We start from the raw sequence: 18,036 nt of genomic DNA, 5'->3' as shown, positions 1-18,036 counted from the left end.
AAAACTAATTGGTATGAGTTGCATTAATGTATGTTTTATGTCATATAGAGATTTATTTGCCATTGAGGTGTCTAACTGTAATGAAGCATGTGGTTTATAATAGATGCAGAACCATAACTAACACGTTGTATAGGGTCAACCATCACCATCACCCTTGCTAGAATCCTAGAATGGTTGGGGTTGGAAGAGACTTTAAAGACCATGTAGTTCCAACCCCCTGCTGTGCACAGACCAAATTGCCCAAAGCTCCATGTAGTCTGGCTTTCAACACCTCCGGGGATGGGTCAAAGTCCTCTCTTTGATCCTGACCTACAAACTCTGAAGCACTGTCACCCACTGACTGCTCAGAAGAGCTGCACAGGGGGTTCTTCACAGAGAAGGCAGCTCTCACTCCTCATCTTCCACTTAGTTTTAGCCTGGAATCCTAAACGGTGCAGGACTTAAGTGATTATTTTGTTACTCTGTCCTGTTGCCTGACAGTGTGTGCTCACAACGTCTGAAACCTTTCAATTTAACAAGTCAAATGGAAAGCCGTGGTGAAAATCTCAAAGGTATTACAATCTGTGAGATGTCACAAGAATCCAGAGAGATGCAGATGAGGCACCCCAATTAGTCGTACCACTAATTAACGTCACCACTAATCTCGCAGTTTTACTTCAGCTTGTTATTAATTTGGAAAGATTAATGACACATGCAGTCAGACCAGCCACTCAGCGTGCACACAGCTCAACACACGGACGCTCAATTGATGCACACACACCAGTGAAAACCTGCAGGTGAGTGGCAGGAGGGAGAGCTGGAAGGTGGAAGGGCAAAGAGAGAATGAATATCCATCCCTAGGAAGCCAAGTGCACCTATTGTGCTGGTCAAGGAACAATTTGCTTCTCATGAGATAAAGACACTAGGTTGTTGTTTTTTTTTCAAGCCATTTTCCTAAAGCCAAGTAGAAGTTGGCACTATCCCTGGTACCTCATCTCACAAGTTTTCATTTCCCATACCAACACATTCACCATTAAAGTAGGACAGCCTCCACACGACATGTACCCTGTGTTCCCAGGCATATTCCTTTGTATTTCCAAAAACGATATAAAATAGGCTTCAAGCCTTTAACAGGCTGGCTCCTTTCAGACACACCGTCACCTCGCCGTTATCTGACACTGCAGGCTCAAGAACCCATCTTTTCAGTTTCTCCCTGGCTCTCCCGCACTTGGCAGCGAATGCAGGGCCGCCTTATCAGGGCGCCTCTCAGAAGCTCCCTCCTGAATACTGAGCAGCATTGCCGCACGCTTCTCCTTTTTCTCCTTTGTGATTTCATTTAACCCCTGCAACACAACGAAACTCTTCATTACCGGATACACCACTGAAATCCACGATGTTTTTATTCACAGTTGCGGACAGAAGCCCCGCACAACGAGGACGGGCTCAGCCCCACAGCGCGGGCGGCTCTCAGCCATCCCTCTCCCGGAGCTGCCGTTGCCTCCCACCGCGAAGCTCTCCACGAACGGTACAACGAAGCCATCGCTGCCGCAGCCCCTGCACTCCCAGCCCAGCTCTGCCTGTCGCCTCTCCCGGCGCGGCCCAGCGAGGAAGAGCCGCCCGCCCCGCCCCGCCCCGCGCAGGGATCTCCGGGCGGGGCCGTGCTGAGTGGGGCCGTGCTGAGTGGGGCCGTGCTGAGTGGGGCCGCCCGCATCCGCCTCCTCGGTTTCCCCTTCCCCGCCCGGCGGCGGCAGGGCCCAGGTGGGAGCGGGGCGGCGCCAGGCGCGCTGAGGGAGGGCCGGGCTGACTGTGGGCTGCGGCTGCCGCCCTCGAAGGAGGGGTTGGGAGGAGGAGGCCGGGCTCAACTTTGACAGGAGCGAGCGAGGGAAGGCAGGCAGGCAGGAAGGTGCTGTTGCCGGGGTTGCGTTCGCCGTGTGCAGGTGAGTGCACGAGCGGGCGGCGGATGCGCGTCCCCTCCGCGTGTGGGAGGGCGGCGGATGGCTGAGGCGGCGCCGTGCCGTGCCGGTAGAGGAGGGGCGGTGGCGGCGGGGTGTTGATCCCCGGCTCCACTTCGAGACTGCCCGACGGCTCTCCATCTCGTTGCGGCCCGGGAGAAAGTCTGGGGGCTGCTGGCAGCGCAGCGAGGGTCCGCCTTCCCCTCAGCTCCCCGTGCCTTTTGCGGGCTCGCCCACCCCGCAGCAGCCGCCTCCTTTATTGTCTCCCCGGGCCGATCGGAGACAAAAGCCTCTCAGCCGCCGCCCCACCTGCCGCCCCTCGGCCCGTGCGGAGCCGCCTGGAGCGGGGACGGCGTGTGAGGGACAGTGCTCCGCTCCGGCAAACTTGTTTTTAGATGTGTCTCCCGTCTCGGTGTGCTTAAAAATAGCCTCGTGCTTATTGAAGAAGTGGGAAATAATACAATTCGGGAGGCCTGGGTGGGTTTGGGGTGTTGTTTTTCCCTTCCCCCCCGTACTCGTTATTAAGTAGTGCCCTTTTGGGTGAGGTGCTGGTACAGGTGTCCTGTGCTGTCTTTCTGAGGGGCTGAGCTATTTGCGTACAAAAATAGCAACACCACGTGTTCGACTGTTTGCCTTTTTTTTCTTTCCTTCTTTCTTTTAAGGCATATAAATGTATTTCGGGGAAAAAAATAAATGGGTAGGACGAGTCTATAAGTATGGTGCAGTTAATATCCACAGGTATGCACTGATGCTTTTACTTCTTGAATGTGTAGGTAGAGTTTATCTTAAGGTCACACCTTAAGCACGGGAGCAAAGGTGCTCATCACTGTGCCCTCCACCACGGCCATGTCTTCAGGCTGAGGCACAAGGTCTCAGCCACCTTGTATACCTACCTATGTACACGTACACCTGACCCATGTAGGCACCTGGTGACTTTCTGTTGGATTACTTGAGAGGTTTTGATCTGTAGTTTTCTTCTGTACTGTCATTTCTGTTTAGAAGATCTGCAGCGTGTTGGCGGTGCGGGTAGGAGTGATAACTGGCAGCGCTGTTTATTATTTTGTACATGAACCCTTCGGTTTTGTTTTAGCTACCGTATTTCAGCTGATCCTTGTGACAAAACCATTAGTTATATCAAGCCAAATAGTCATGTTTGTTTATACCATTTCTGTTGATGATCTCATTGTCATTTCTCAGAAAGGAGAAGTTGTTTTTTGTTGTTGTTGTTGTTTTAAAGCCACTGTAACTATATGGGAGATGTCCTACTGTGTAAATGGAAAAGTGTATGTCTAGTAGGGGAAGGAATTTGAAGTAAAAAGCTTGTAATCATACAATTGTAGAGTGTTACAAGTTGGAAATACCTCTGGATGTCATCTATCCAGCCCCTCACTCCCAGCAGGACCCAGCTGGATCAGGTTGTTCAGGTATTGCCCTGGGGAGTTTTGAGCATCTCTAGGGATGGAAATTCCCCCTCCCCACTGGCTGTGGTGGTACTGGCATCTGACCACATTTGTGATTAATTCTTCTTTATCTAGTAGCAATTTCCTGTGTTGCAACTTGTTTCTTTCCTCTTGCTCTGTCTCTGGCACCTTGTGTGCATCCATCTGTGGGTGTCCGTAGCCATATGCTGTGTAGTCCTGGGAGCTAGCAGACAACAGTAATGTTTTGGACCAACGTGCTGATAGTTTCATTACCTCATACCAAGTATTATTGCTAGATCTCATACTCAAAAATTGGGTATTTATTCTTTCCAAATCCGTGCTTAACATTTCCTATTCATTTGACTGCAGTTAATAGCAGATTAGTGTATTAATTTAACATTCTTAAAGTGAACACCTTAAGATCATTGAAGACTACTTGTTGTCTTTTTAAAATCATATCAGCATGTCAATTTAATCCACCTGTGTTTGTCCAGTTGTGTTTGCTTACCTGAATTTGAGATGCTTTGCTCCAGCTTTCCCTAGAGCTGTTCTACTATTAACAGTACCACAAATCATACTGGAATGGGGTTAGAGCCCACTCAATTGAATGAAAGGAAGGCTTTCAACTGTAATCTTAACTTACGTTTTCTTTGGGAAGGGATGTGCTTTGAACAATGGAGTACAACCTATTATTATTAGGAAGTTGCTTTTCTACCATATAGGCATTGTTTAATTCTCTGGAGAAGCCTTGGCTGATGTTTATAATGCTGTTAATGGGGTAAATGCTGTGCGTATCTTTTTTTAGGTTAGTGGGGGCAAAAAAATGCTTTTAGGCTGTGCAGAACAAAAATCTCTGTGCTCTCCATTGTGACACATGACTGCCAAAAGTACTTGTTTCTTAATTTGCATAAATTCTTGGATGTTGCTGGTAATATTTCAAAAGCAGGAGAATGTATTTGTAATGTGATTCATAGCGTGTCACTTCTGGACATGTCTGGGTAACGTTTCAAAACATTAGTATAATTCTGCTTAATAGCAAGTGTTTCTGGATAGCTCATGCTTCTCCATTAGAGCCATATCAGATGCTAAAAGCAGTTTGAATGGCTGGCTGCACTGAATTTGATGATATTTGAAATTGTTTGATAAATAATTTAACTGGCCTTTCCAGATAGCATCTGCCATTTTGTGATGACTGTAACAACTGACAGGCTCATTGGCTTCTATTAATGCTAGTGAGCTTCCACTTCAGAGAGAAATCAAACCTGTGGAAGTATTATGTCTTGATTTGTTTTTCTTTTCAATCTACCCCTGCAGTGCTTGTACACATCTTAGATATTCGTGACATGCATAAATGTCTTCTGTAGGTTGACTGGATTCTAGCTTATATATTTGAGATTTGAATATTTACCAGCGCCAGTGCTTTAGGGCTTTTAAATTCATGTTTTATGTTTCAAAAGTGGACTACTTAGTTTGTTTTCTCCAGTCTGTGTGGATCTCCTATTAATGGGTCGTTGTGATAAAAGAAACAAGCTCCTTACATGATCCCATTGTAGTAAAATAAAGCCTTCAGGGAGCCTGTCAAGGCTTTACTTGACTGACAGTATCTGAGAACGATCAGTATCATTGCTGTGTCAGTTTATCTTGGATTGTTTGATCAGAATCTTGGAGATTGTCTCATGTCCGTAAGCAGGCAGGGGTAGCAATGATTTGTATAATAAATTGTGGCCTGAATTTGGATAAGCATATAAAACTGGAATACACTTGTTGGACTCATGAATGTTCCGTGTCTCATTGTGTGTGCAGAAGGCTGTTGCTCTCTAATTTTAAAATTATTATTGCAGGAGAGAATTCCACAATGCAGCTTATAGTGTTTCAGCTTTATAGTCTGGAGGACTGAATATAAGAACGACTGTGCTAAATTAAACCTGGGGTCTGTGATGATGACTAACAACAGATGCTTCAGTGGGAATTGTAAGAACAAAAATGAGATCATTTGCATCCCATATTCGAGGTGAACCTGATGGTATTTACTTTGGAGTTATCTTAAAACCCACATAGCAAAATTTAATGTCCTTGTCAGATCTTACTTAAGATTATGATCATCTCGAACATACTTGTTGCTGATGTAAATGACCAATCTGTATTTGTGGCTACTTCAAGGGGTAGCAAGTTTCTGCCAGTTAACTACTTCCTTACTTGTTTTTGATGCCGCACTCAGACCAAATCCACAGAATGCTTTTCCACTAAATTGAATGATTTGTGCTTATGTAACATTTGGGGAAAACAAGATGCTTCTGCCTGCATCCTTACACTTGGGGCTGCAATGCTTCTAACAGCGAATGGGGTGTGAAATTGGCAGGCTTCAGGTAACTTGCCTGTGTCAGAGCAAGGTCTGGAACAGAAGCTGCTTCTCAGAGATTCTGATTATCATCAGTTTGCTGGATATTCTCAGCTTCTCCTGTAGAATGGATGGCTGATGTTTTATTTTTATTATTATTAAGTAGAGAGCTTGCTCATGCTTTCTAATTAGGTCTTTTACTTTGGATGTGGATAGCTTATGAAGTTGGTGTTCCAACAGCTGTCCCAGTAAGTGTTCAAGTATTGTATATACATACAGCATCAATAAACACATCTAAAATGGCCTGCTAACCTAAGACTTATCAGAGTCTCTTAAGAGGTAAGAAATCATTGCTCAGAAAGAACAAAATGTTGACTTAAATGCAAAGGAAAACAAAAAACCCAAAGCATTTTTGTTGTACAATTTGTTTCTGAATGATGGTCAGTTCCAGTACTGGTATCATCTTGGTACTTACCTCTAAAATGTACAGTCCATTTCTGAATAATGTTAAATTCCTGATGTTGGTGGAAAATCTGAGTTGTGTACTTTATGACCACGTGTTTGTGAACATGTTAAAATAGTGTGTGGTGGAATGCTACCAGTCAGTATTATTCAGTAAATGCTCATGAGTTTAAGCATGGATTTCTTTTTGGTATATACTTTTTCTGACGTTTTTGAACTTTACAGTGTTTGCATGCAGCCCTATGTAGGGTTCTGAAAGGCTTACAGTTTGCTAGTGGAATTCTGCAGTTCCTTCTAAAGGCTTCGGATGGTCTCTGTGCTCCATTTGTGGGCATGTATTTTTGATCTTCAATTGAGATTGCACAGAGTGCTGTTTGAGATGAGTGTTCTTTTGACTTCTGTGTGAGATGGGCTGCATGTTTTGTGTTTCCTTTTTCCAGAAAAGAAGTCTGTGACTTTGTATGCCTACCAAACTGGCCCAGAAAGGAGAACTGTGGTTCCTGCATGCGGGTCCACATCCTACAGACTAGAAATCAGTAAGCTGCTCGATGTGATAATCCACCATCTTACACAATTGGTCACTAATATTTCTACCAGTTTGTCATTAAAAGCTGTTTTCCATGGAACATTGGGTATTTGCAACAGGTTTCCTCATTCTGTTCTGCAGCAGCCATGGCAGTTGTGCAGGCAGCCATAGCAGGAGGCTGCTGTAGGTGTCAGTGCCTGTCTGTGGGAATGATAGGAGAATTTCTGGTGACTGTAGAGCCAGGGGCAGCAAGAACTAAATTTAAAACTTGGATTCCTGCCCCTGACAACTGAAGTTTTCTTTCCTAATATCGTAGATCTTATTTACTTTTTTTTTCTATGTTTTATTCATGTCAGCCAAGAAACATCTGTAGATGTTTTAAGCAGATGCCTGAAAGGCTAAAGGCAAAAGTGTAGTGTGTGTTCACTTCTGTACTTGAAACTCAATTCTTGAAACTTTATACAGGAAAAAATATATCTTACAAATTCTTTGTCATCTTTTTTAAAAGAGTTGGAACAAAGTATATATATATAATGTGATAATACGAATATTGTTGCTCAGATCCACAGAGTATTGGCCCATATTTCAACATAGAGTGCTTTATTTCATTTCAGCTATGTAAGAGCACAGATAATTGGAGTACTTTGAAAGGAGATCAAATACATGTGTCGGTCTTCATTGTGAAATAAGTGATTGTTAAGACAGGGATTTATTTTATTTCTTGTATCATAGTGTGGAGTTTGTCTTGGAGCAGAAGTTGCCAGATTTCCTGACCAGGCCGTGACATGGAACACAGACTTCTAGGAATCCCCTCCAGTGCATCCCTCTCTAGTCAGATGAAAACTTTTCTGTGTGCCACAAATGTGAGGGAGTGAAAACATTCAACAAAACATTCAACAGTATTATACGATGCTGCTGTCTTTTGAATGAATTATTAGTTGTACTTATTTAGCTAGTAATTGGTTTTCAATTACACGTTACTTGCATAATAGATTTCTGAAAAAAGAATCTTTATCTCAACTAGTCTGTTAGTTGAACACGTTTATCCTCTGCGGGGCTTCTTCTACTGTAGTCATCATGCATATACATGACAAGCAGTAGGAAAACTACATAGCTGGGTTTTATTTGGTATTGAGAGTATTGGTCTTCCTGCTACTGCCCAAGGGTCATGGCTTTAGCCTCAGCATGTGTGGAAATGCCACAGTGATCCTGCAGTTAGCACTGCGGTAAAACAGGCAACAGGTAACCCACCAACTGTTTTAACTGTGCTAATGCAGTTGTAGGCAATTATTAAGTGGGAAAATACACATATCAGTGTATATTAAAGTACTTCTAACAGACTTCACGTCACTTATCTCCATTTTTTTATCGTAGTGTGATGAGATTTGAAAGGAGTTAGAAGGAAAGCTGTATGTTTGTTCTGAAATTGGTTGGTTCTGATTAGTCCATAGATCTCATTTGAGATCTTCCCAGCAATGTATAATCTGAAGGAGATGTCATATTGATGATTAAAAGTTCTCATAATCCTTACTGGAAGATTTAGAATAAAAAGTAGTAACACCTGCATCTTTCATATTTTATTTGCCAGTTTCTTCCTCCTCCTGATTAACTGTGGTCAAAATTAACATCAGACGTTATCCTATGAGATCTGGGGCTAAGAAAGTTCTGTTTCCTAGGAATTTTCACCTTATGGTTCATCTGATGATAACAGTCATGGTAAAATTTCTCTCCGTGCAAGCTTTGTTAATGTGTAACATGATGTGAGCCTTCACTCCAGCCCGTGTCTAAGCTGTGGCACGCACCAGAGCTGCCCATCAGTAGCAGTTCTTGACTAGGCTGTTTCCATGGAGCACACAGTAAGTTAACTGCCTCTGAGGTCACTGTTCTAGCAAAAATAGGTTATGCTTCCCAAGCAGTTAAAAACTATTGGGAGGGGAAGAGAGAGACATGTTTGCGGTCCCCGTGATCACATAAGCTTCTTAGCTTTAGCAGAGCAGACCTGAATTCTGTGTTTCAATTACTGTGGGACACTTGGGCTCTAATGCTCTCTATAAGGATATAAATCTCAAAAAAATACAATTGTTTGTTCACGAGAAGTGCAAAACATTCTGAAAACAGATAATATTTCTTGGAATGCCTGTTACCAACAGGGGATCACTGGCAGCACCGGCCTATTTTTATTTTTTTTAAATGCAGGTCAGGTATTTCATTCATGATTCTTTTCATAGGTTGTAAGTTTTCACTATTAATTTGAAAGCTATAATATCTACAGTTTGCTCAAGCAAGGTGTTTTGATGAGTGTCTATCTTGTAGGTTAATACCCTTATCCTGAAATTCTAAGCAACAGTTTGTCCAAGGTGTGCAGTCTTGCATGTGGGATTAGGGCAACTGTTGGAGCGAATAGCTTTAACACTGCAGATATTAAGCTCCTGCAGTTTATTAAAAATACATGTGGAGTCACGTACCCCAGCACAGTGTTTGACTCCATTCAAGCAGGGAGGATTTGTATGAAATGTCATTTTAGTTCAGGCCTGCTGCACTGTCATTTAATCAGTTTTGCCTGGAAGTCTTATTACAGAAGTAATCTTGAAATTAATCCATACCATGCAAATAGGATGTTGATTTTTATTTCTTATTGGGTGATTCCCTATTTCTTTTAGTTTCAGAAAGGGTAATAGAAAACTATTTTCTGTCCATAGTGATTAACTACAATTAAATCTTGTGGCACCCACAAGTGTGCTGTCAGTAATGATGTGTTGTATGTCCTCAACAGTTCAGTTGTACACTACGTACATGAAATGAGATGGGAAAGTAAAATCCAGAAGAGAAATAAAAAGAGAAAGGTAAAGATTGCAAAAATAAATAGCATTTATAAATTAGGGAAAACTGATAGATTGATGTGAAAGCATTTGGTTGTGGTAGTGGTAAGAATTGGATGAAAAAGAGGTATAAAAAAGGATAATAAAGGATGAAGAGGGGGAAACTGGCATTTAAACGAGGTGAGAAATGGGGACAGATAAAGGCTTTTGAAAATCAGTAATATTCTGAATGAAGTTACAGTGTACAGGTCTGCATCTGTTCATTGTAATATGTTCTTCTAAAGAATGCATTTTTCTAGTTCATGTCAAACTGACTTCTGGGAATAAAGTCTTACCTTTCATTGTGTGATTTGGTAGCTGTAGCTGATTTGCTGTTTGTAACCATGGGACAATGGTGGAAAGTTGAAGAAGGCCCTTCTGTCACCTCATAGACTCAGGAAAGTCATGCTGCAGTGACACTGCTTCCTCAGTCTAAGTATGGCAAGTAAATGGACTATGGCCATTTACAGAAGTCTCATGAGAACATAAGTACGTGTCCCTCAGTATGAAAATAGTTCAGAATTGCTCTTCAGTTATTCAAGTGTTTGCTAACATCATCTCAGAAGGTGAAATGCATCATTTATTTCCATTTTCTTGTATACATCCAGTATCTTGTATACTGGATGGCAAACACTGCTGTTATAAAAAGGAAGAGAGGACAGCTGTCTGTATATTTAGCCCTGACTGCTGTCCTTGGGGTCACATGGGATGTTTGGAGGGTGAGGACCTGCTAGTCACTACTGAGGGCAGAGAGGAGCCGGCAGCAGGGGAGGTGACCACAAAGTGTGAGTTGGCCCCCTGCTGGGAGCAGCACTCTGCAGACACCTTTGTAGGACAGGGATCAACTAGGCCATGGTGTGCAGCAGGTCTGTCTTGGGGAATGAAACCAGATCCATGGGCAGCTGTGTTTGGGGCTTGCTCTTGCTTCTTGTTCTGCTTTGTATTTGCCTGTGCAGGCATAACTCAAAACCAGTGCTTTCTTAAGGGAACCATAGCCGTAGATTCAAATACAAATTTGTTATTGCTGCTATTTAGAAGCAGCAGTTATCATCAATTTGATAGTCCATAGAGGAGACCGTAGAGATTTTTCTCTTAGGTAACTGCTGAAGTTTGCTGGGTTGAAAATAAGGTCCTGTGGAAAAGAGTTCCTGCATGGTGAGGTGATCCTCCCCCTCTACTCTGCCCTGGTGAGGCCTCATCTGGAATACTGTGTCCAGTTCTGGGCTCCCCAGTACAAAAAAGACAGGGATCTCTTGGAAAGAGTCCAGCGGAGGGACACAAAGATGGTGAAGGGCCTGGAGCATCTCCCCTACGAGGAGAGACTTAGGGAACTGGGTCTGTTTAGCCTTGAGAAAAGAAGGCTGAGAGGGGACTTGATCCAGGTTTATAAATACCTGAAGAGTGGGAGCCATAGTGGCGAGGCTGGTCTGTTTTCAGTAGTGCGTGGGGACAGGACTAGGGGCAATGGGCTGAAACTTCAGCATAGGAAGTTCCGCACGAATGTGTGCAAGAACTTCTTTACAGTGAGGGTGACGGAGCACTGGAACAGGCTGCCCAGGGAGGTGGTGGAGTCTCCTTCTCTGGAGATATTCAAGACCCACCTGGACACCTACCTGTGCGACGTGGTGTAGGGAGCCTGCTTTGGCAGGGGGGTTGGACTCGATGATCTCTAGAGGTCCCTTCCAACCTCTACAATTCTGTGATTCTGTGGACCTCATGGTTACAGGTTAGATTTGATTCTGAGCTTTTTAAATGGAATCAATAGCAACAAACCAGCTCGGATTCTTCTTGTGTGATGTTGTATTACTAAGGATTCCTGTTCTTTAATAAAAGCACAACTTCAGAGACTGAAGGCTGTGGTTTGGGGATTTCTCTCTCTCCGTGCTTTCACATAAAATCAAGGTGGGGAAACAACAGGACTGCTCATCTGGAGTCTACATTAGGTTTCAGCTGTAAATGCTGGTGCAGTGTATGCTAATGACAGGCCAAAATGAACAGTTCAGAGTGTTCATCTTGTCCTGTCTTATCTCTGATAGGACAGTGCGGAACATTTGGTGTAAATGTGTGTGTTCAATATGGTGACATCATTAGTTGTCGCCAACTCCCACTGCTGTTTTGTGGTTTTTTGTTTGTTTGTTTGAGTGAATTGACGATTTAAATTTATAAGCGTATTTAAAGAGAAATAATTGTGTAAGAAAGTTAGAAAAATAGCAAAGGTTGAGATTCCTTTAGTTCCTACTGACACGTTAATCAGTGGAGGGAGACATACTGTGGGAATGGAAAGTTGCTTTTTTGCTTTCTTTTCATTGTCTTCGAAGTCATTTTTTTGTTTGTTTTTGTGCGGTTGGTTTTTTGTTTTCGCTATTGCTGTGTTCTTTATTTTCCCTTGAAAGCATTGCTTTAGAGTCTTTTCTCCCTTATAATAGTGACTTAGCAATTCACATGCTAATAACGTGTTTGGAGGTATATAGTAGGAGTATCTATGTTCCTACAAGTCACAAATGAGACTCTGTTCTTGGAACAGCCTGATTACGTTCCCCATCCCTTGGGAGGATCTATGTGCTGCCTGCAGGACTCTGGAACAACTTGTGAGGGCTGGAAGTACCCACCTGCGCTTAGGTCACTGCATCCAGCTGAGAAACAGCAGTGTTCAAATGAAGTCTGAAGCAGTCCATAAAATTATGACTCTGCTTTTAATTTCTGCTACTATTAGAAGGCAACAGAAAGGAAGAAAGAAAGAAATGGCCGAGCTGGTTTTCGATTCTTTTCAAAGATTTAAATAAATTGTACAGGTTGGTATTTCTTTTTCCCTTAGGAGATGAGCAGATAGATCCTTAATGTGCCATATAAGCTGTATTCAAGTATATGCCAGTTTTTCTGTGCAATTTTTAAGACTGTGGAATTCTTAGAGCAGCAATTGTAGTAGCTTAAAATGGTAGATAACATTTTACTACATCATAAAAACTGTGCTTGAGAAAAGATCAGAGGCGGTGATTATACTGTTAGCTATTAATAGATAGTGGTATGGAGACAGTGATACTGTGCTGGATAAAAAGTGAGCATCATTTGAAAAAGAAAAGATATGCTTGCAGGTTGTGTTTTGCTTACTGAAAATCATGAAAGGTTCCATAGAAGTTCTCATTGTGTGAGGTGCAGTGCTGACATGCATTAGGAGGTACTTCAATGGGGGGAATGAAAGAAAATGCACATTGTTGAGAATTCACAGTAAACATTCCCCTGTGTTGCTGGCTTAATAGATGATGCAGGCCCCCAAGTATTTGTTGTTTTTTTTTCCTGATCTAACCATATGAATTAATTGTCAGCAAAGATGGGAATATGTGTGCTTATGTGCAGCCATTTGTTGTCCAGAAAGAGAACAGAAATAGAAGTCGGCGTGTGACAACAATGATCAATAGGTTTTGGACTGCCTTCCATAGAAAGAAAGACTGAGAAGACAGGCGGTTTCAAACTTCCACTTCAAACTAAATGCAGAAGCTGGCCTTTATTGTTCCTCCTGTCTGCCCATTCTAATGGATGAGTGAAGTGTGTAATGAGGTCAAAAAAGCTCAAATATGTAAGAAGCTCTTTTTTCATGGTGTGTAATTAGTTTGGGATTAACTGACAGAAATGTCTGAGTGACAAGGAGATGCTGGTATTTCTACAACAAATGTTTAGGTGCTTAAGTGTAATGTGTGTAAGTAACATATACATTATTTTTTGAAGTCTGTAAATTGCTGTGGTTCAGAATATAAGCAAATGAGATGGAGCAACTGAAACCACATGTTTCCAATCAGAAATGTCCACCATCGAATTTCTTGCACCTTCTGTCAAACCATCTGCTGCAGGCTAATGAGTAGCCAGCACGCTGCATTAGATGAAGCACAAATATGAGCTGTTCTGATGGCTCCCATGTCCCTGCCAGTGGGAACCCTGTGGTTAATGAAGCATAGAGATACATTTTTGAGGGCTGAGTGGCAAAGTGTTCTTGCTATGAGATCCCATACTGACAGACACTGTTTAAAGAGAGGGGTGAACATCTTGGATACCTCTGCCAGGTGCCCATGGGAAATAATGACTGAACGGAGTGTAGTGCCCTGCTTGCATCATTCCACACACCATGCTGCAGTATGTGCAGCAGCTCTCAGTGCTGGAGCAAAACAGCAGTTTCACTCTGGGACGTACTAGAGATTTCCAGTCTCTGAATGGGCACCACCATCCCCTTTTAGCACTTCTTCCTGCTGTGACTCTGTACATGACACCACACAAATATTTTTGCTACTTGGTGGCAGACACAGATGTTGTATCTGAAACCGTAAGATCGGCTGAGGAGGTGTGTTTCCTTTCCTGTAATATGCCCCTTTAAAGAATTCATAAGTAAGCTTTGTAGAAGTACTTTGAGAGAGCCAGTTTTAATTTGTAGCTTAATCATTTTGCATTATTCAGGGTTAGAAAAGGTTAATGGTGCTATTTGGTCACATTTTACTGATTCCTGTGCCATCTGCTGAAGTATGAGCTTCTGGTAATCATCAGATTGTGATGATTGCCACCACCGACATGGCAGGGTGGAGGTGAAAGGTGTCCCAGTGTGTCATCACCTGAGACTATTACTGCTTGCAGCCTTCCCATCTTGATGCTCGCTTGTGATGGAAGCAGGAGCATGTCCCAGAGTAGGCTGCTCTTGGGTCAGAAGAGTAGGGACATGAAGTTTCTCATGCAGTATGGTATTCTGGTGTATTGGAGTCTGCTGTTAAATTACATTTTTTTTTCTCTATTACACACTAACATCATAGAATTGAGTTGGAAGGGATCTTTAAAGGGCGTCTAGTTCTGCATTGAACTGGGACATTTACACTCTATCAGGTTTCTCAGAGCCACATCCAGCCTGACCTCAAGTGCCCAGGGATGGGGCACCCACCATGTTTCTGGGCAGTCTGTGCCAGTTCCTCGCCATGCTTACTGTAAGAAACTTCTCTTATATCTGGTTTAAATCTCCTCTCTTCTACTTTGAAACCATTTCCCTTTGTCCTATCCCAAGGGGCCCCGCTGTCCCCATCTTTCCTACAGCCCAGATACTTGGCTCATTGTTTGGATCATCATTATTGGCATTTTGTGTGTAGCTCAAAGAATGCAATTCTTTTCTTTTGTTTGATTACAGTTTTTACAAAGGGTTGTACAGTGAGCATACTCGGGTGCTCCTTCACACAGATGCACTTGCTTTACTAGCAGCAGTTCTGATGGCTTAACATTTTATTGCAAAATCATTCATGACCTGCCACGTGCTACTGCAAGAAGAGCCTCTGAGTCCAAACTGTTAGTGTATGGTCACGCTAGAACAGTACACGTTAACATCTGCATGCGTAATTAATAAGCAGCCTTTGGAGCTAATTTATTTCACAATCTCATATTCAGCTTATTGTATTTGATGTAGTTAATGAACTTCACCAATATAGAAGGTTGTACATGAATCTAGAAGAATTTGAAGAGCTGAGTGTTAGTGACAGAGACCTACTTCTGTCTCCACCTTCTGCCCTAATGTGAGTGACTTCACGTTTTTGGCATTCCTGCCTTCAACAAGCTGACCAGGTGAGCCTACACAGCTCTCATATAAGGTAAGAGCTGTGGCAGCTCATTCATCATTCTTGAATTCTCGTAAGTGAACATAAATTCAAGGAAGTTAAAGGTAGGTTTGGAGACCTGTTGACTAATATTGCTGTATAATGATTTCCATTTCAGAACTAAAAAGAAGCTTCTGATATCTGTGTAAATAATGACTTATATTCTTTAATTTGTGGGAGTGTCAGTTATACCCAGATGTTAGTTATTAATCACAGGCATTTTGATGATGAATTAGTGTGCATTGTATTGTATAATGTAATTCTGTAGGGAGCCCGCATAATTTTTACACAGAATACAGCCCAATGATCTGAGACCTATTGCTCAAATTTCTTTCTATTCCCTCTCTGCCTGTTTATTTGCCAGTTTAGATACTTAAAAAACATCCAAGAGCGTCCAGGAGTGTGTCCAAATTGCTTTAGTATTTTGAGGTGAACAGATGTTAATGACAGAAAAGTTACTTAAGAACGTAACAAGACAATATGAAGTGTGCCTGTGATTTCACTGCTTGGAGACCCCTGTCTTCCTCAGCTGATGCTGAAGGACTGTGACAAGCTGCAGCATCTGAAGCAGCACTGGGTGTGCGTTTGTGGGCAACAGAAAGAACCCATGCTGGCATAGTAGAGGCTGTGAAACTGTTGTCATATACCTGAGCCAAAATATCCGATTCATTTCTGAAAGAAGTCCTCGGATATTATGAAGAAAATACGGAAGTCAGAAATATTACAGTATTAGATGCCTCTAATAAGACTAGAAGAGTAATTAAAGGGAATGTTAAGATAAAGGCTGCTGAACCGTAATACTTTCTAAATTTGACTGTGCGACTGGAAGGAGCGATCCCATTCAGCCTGAGTGTGTTAGACTTTGACAGCAAGTTGGGCCCGATCTAGTCCATAATGACAAGTAATCTTTTAGGTAAAAAACATCTTAAAATTTGCAATGTCATACCTGTTTTTAAATAGCTAGTTCTGCCATTTTAATTGTTAGAATTATCTTATTTTGATTTAACTTCCATTTCAGCTCAGCGGTTAGAATCCAGGGGTACTGCATCCAGTTATTGTCTGGCCTTTCTTCTCTGTGTTTTCATGTGGGAGGACAAAAAGGTGGGCAGTTGGTTGATGATGCTTTGTTTTGTTAAATTGTGTAGATAAACTCCCTTTAGCTTGTTTTACTTGACCTCAAACTTGTAAATATAAGCCACAGAACATTGCTCTACAATTGAAACTAATGAATGCCAGTAGTAAATCTTCACTGTACTGCAGATGATTCAGAAAGCCTGATGGTCAGATGGAAAAATGTTAAATGGGAAAAAAGTCTTTTCTGGTGTGGTCTTGTATAATGTTCCTCATAAGACTTTGACCATTTAAAAAGCTTGTTGAGGCTAGTGGGTAACAAACAGGTAACAAATAGCCTTTTTTGCATAACATCAAATGTCCAAGTTTGGTCAAGGAAAGACTTGCAAGTGGCTGTTGCTTTATTTACTGTTATTTTGAGCAAATATTTTACTTTCTAGGGAAGTATTTTCAAACTGAGTATTATAACATGGTCTCATTTTCAACACGCTCTTAGTTTTCAGTACTGCCAGCAGAAATTTGTTAGTACTGTCAGTTACTTTAGAATGGTAAAGTATAACTTGTACAGGTGAGCTAACACTGTTCTCCTTTTGGGTCAAAGCTGATGTGGAATTCTGAAACCATTATATTTTCATTTTATGCTATAGAATTCAATTATTGGATTATGTATTTTAGCAGTACCATTTTACAAGTGTTGTTCATGTCTTGTGTTTAGGAAAGCAATAGATTTTTGAGGAAGAAAACTTTTGGCTCTATGCAGAATCCACCTTACAACTGGTACCAAATGCTGAGAGCAGCTGTGGATGAAAGGGCTGCACAGAGCATTCATGCTAAAAGGACAGCACGTGCAGAAGTGCTAATGGGAGAGTAACAGCCCATTTAGTAGTTCTATCAATAAACATACATCTGTGTTATATGCAAAAGTGTCATGGGAGGTCTTTTCGCCTTAGTATATCATGACCAAGTGAAGTTCTTTCTCCCCAGTGTGAAGCTTTTCATGTGTGAAGCCTCTCTATGGTCTGTTTGCTGGCTGAGCTTGGCTGGTTGCAGGACAAACTCCTCAAAGTCCTGCAGCAATGGCCAAGGACTGTTCTGTTTGACTTTGTTGAAATAATTATAAATTATACTGGCTTCAGGAAGAAGAGGCCCATGAACCACTTCATTACCGGGGCTGTAATCTACATTCCTGCATGGTGCAAATTGCGTGGTGCAAATTGTAATGTGGTCAGAACTGGCACGTACACCGAATGATCGCAGGAGCTTTCTAGCATATTTATGGAGAAGCTGAATCAGGAAAGTAAGGTCTGGGAGGAGGTCAGGATCACACAGTTCTGCTCTGAGGAGATCACTGAAGCTTTGTGTTCAAGCAGGAGCAAAAGTACCTGAAGCACCTGCAGCTGCAGTGCGTTCAGCTGAAGGGAGTTGTGAGTACAGTCCTGGTGTTCTCCTTTGCCGGCCAGGCAGCTTCTGTGTGCTGAGGGAAGTGCCAATACTTTGGTATATGTGGATGGAGTATTGTGGTTAACTGAGAACATTGTGAGTGTATGGATTACTGGGGCTGACTCAATCTGATATGGAGATGTGATGACCTTGCCATTGATGGATGGGGAAAAAGTATTTTTTTAAAGTATTTTAATATTTATTTATTTGGTGGTATTTGAAGCTGCGGCTTTGTTTTTAGGCCAGACATTAACATCAGCACTTACTGAGAGCTTAAGATACAGTACTTTCTGTGTTTGAGCCTGATTGTCAGGGATCAGCAGGATGTAGTTGTAAGTTCCAAGTGAAAGTGAGCCAGCAGCTGGTGATGACAA

General features: G+C 42.3%; 1 protein-coding gene across 2 annotated transcripts in view; it reads left to right on the top strand.

Annotated features, from left to right (window-relative positions):
• Positions 1-1,799: 1,799 nt before the first annotated feature.
• The window catches only part of FRY (FRY microtubule binding protein), a 235,717-nt gene continuing 219,480 nt past the window's right edge, over positions 1,800-18,036 (top strand). Inside the window, exon 1 of one of the 2 annotated variants that reach the window (XM_072361601.1) lies at positions 1,800-1,916. The gene's annotated coding sequence lies outside the window, so the exon portion shown is untranslated. The remainder of the gene's footprint in view (positions 1,917-18,036) is intronic. The other variant, XM_072361602.1, reaches the window with a different exon arrangement.

This window comes from Excalfactoria chinensis, chromosome 1 (genome assembly GCF_039878825.1).
Source record: "Excalfactoria chinensis isolate bCotChi1 chromosome 1, bCotChi1.hap2, whole genome shotgun sequence".
Classification (NCBI taxonomy): domain Eukaryota; kingdom Metazoa; phylum Chordata; class Aves; order Galliformes; family Phasianidae; genus Excalfactoria; species Excalfactoria chinensis.
The sequence above is the reverse complement of the archived record's forward strand: the minus strand, read 5'-3'. Positions and strand labels throughout refer to the sequence as shown.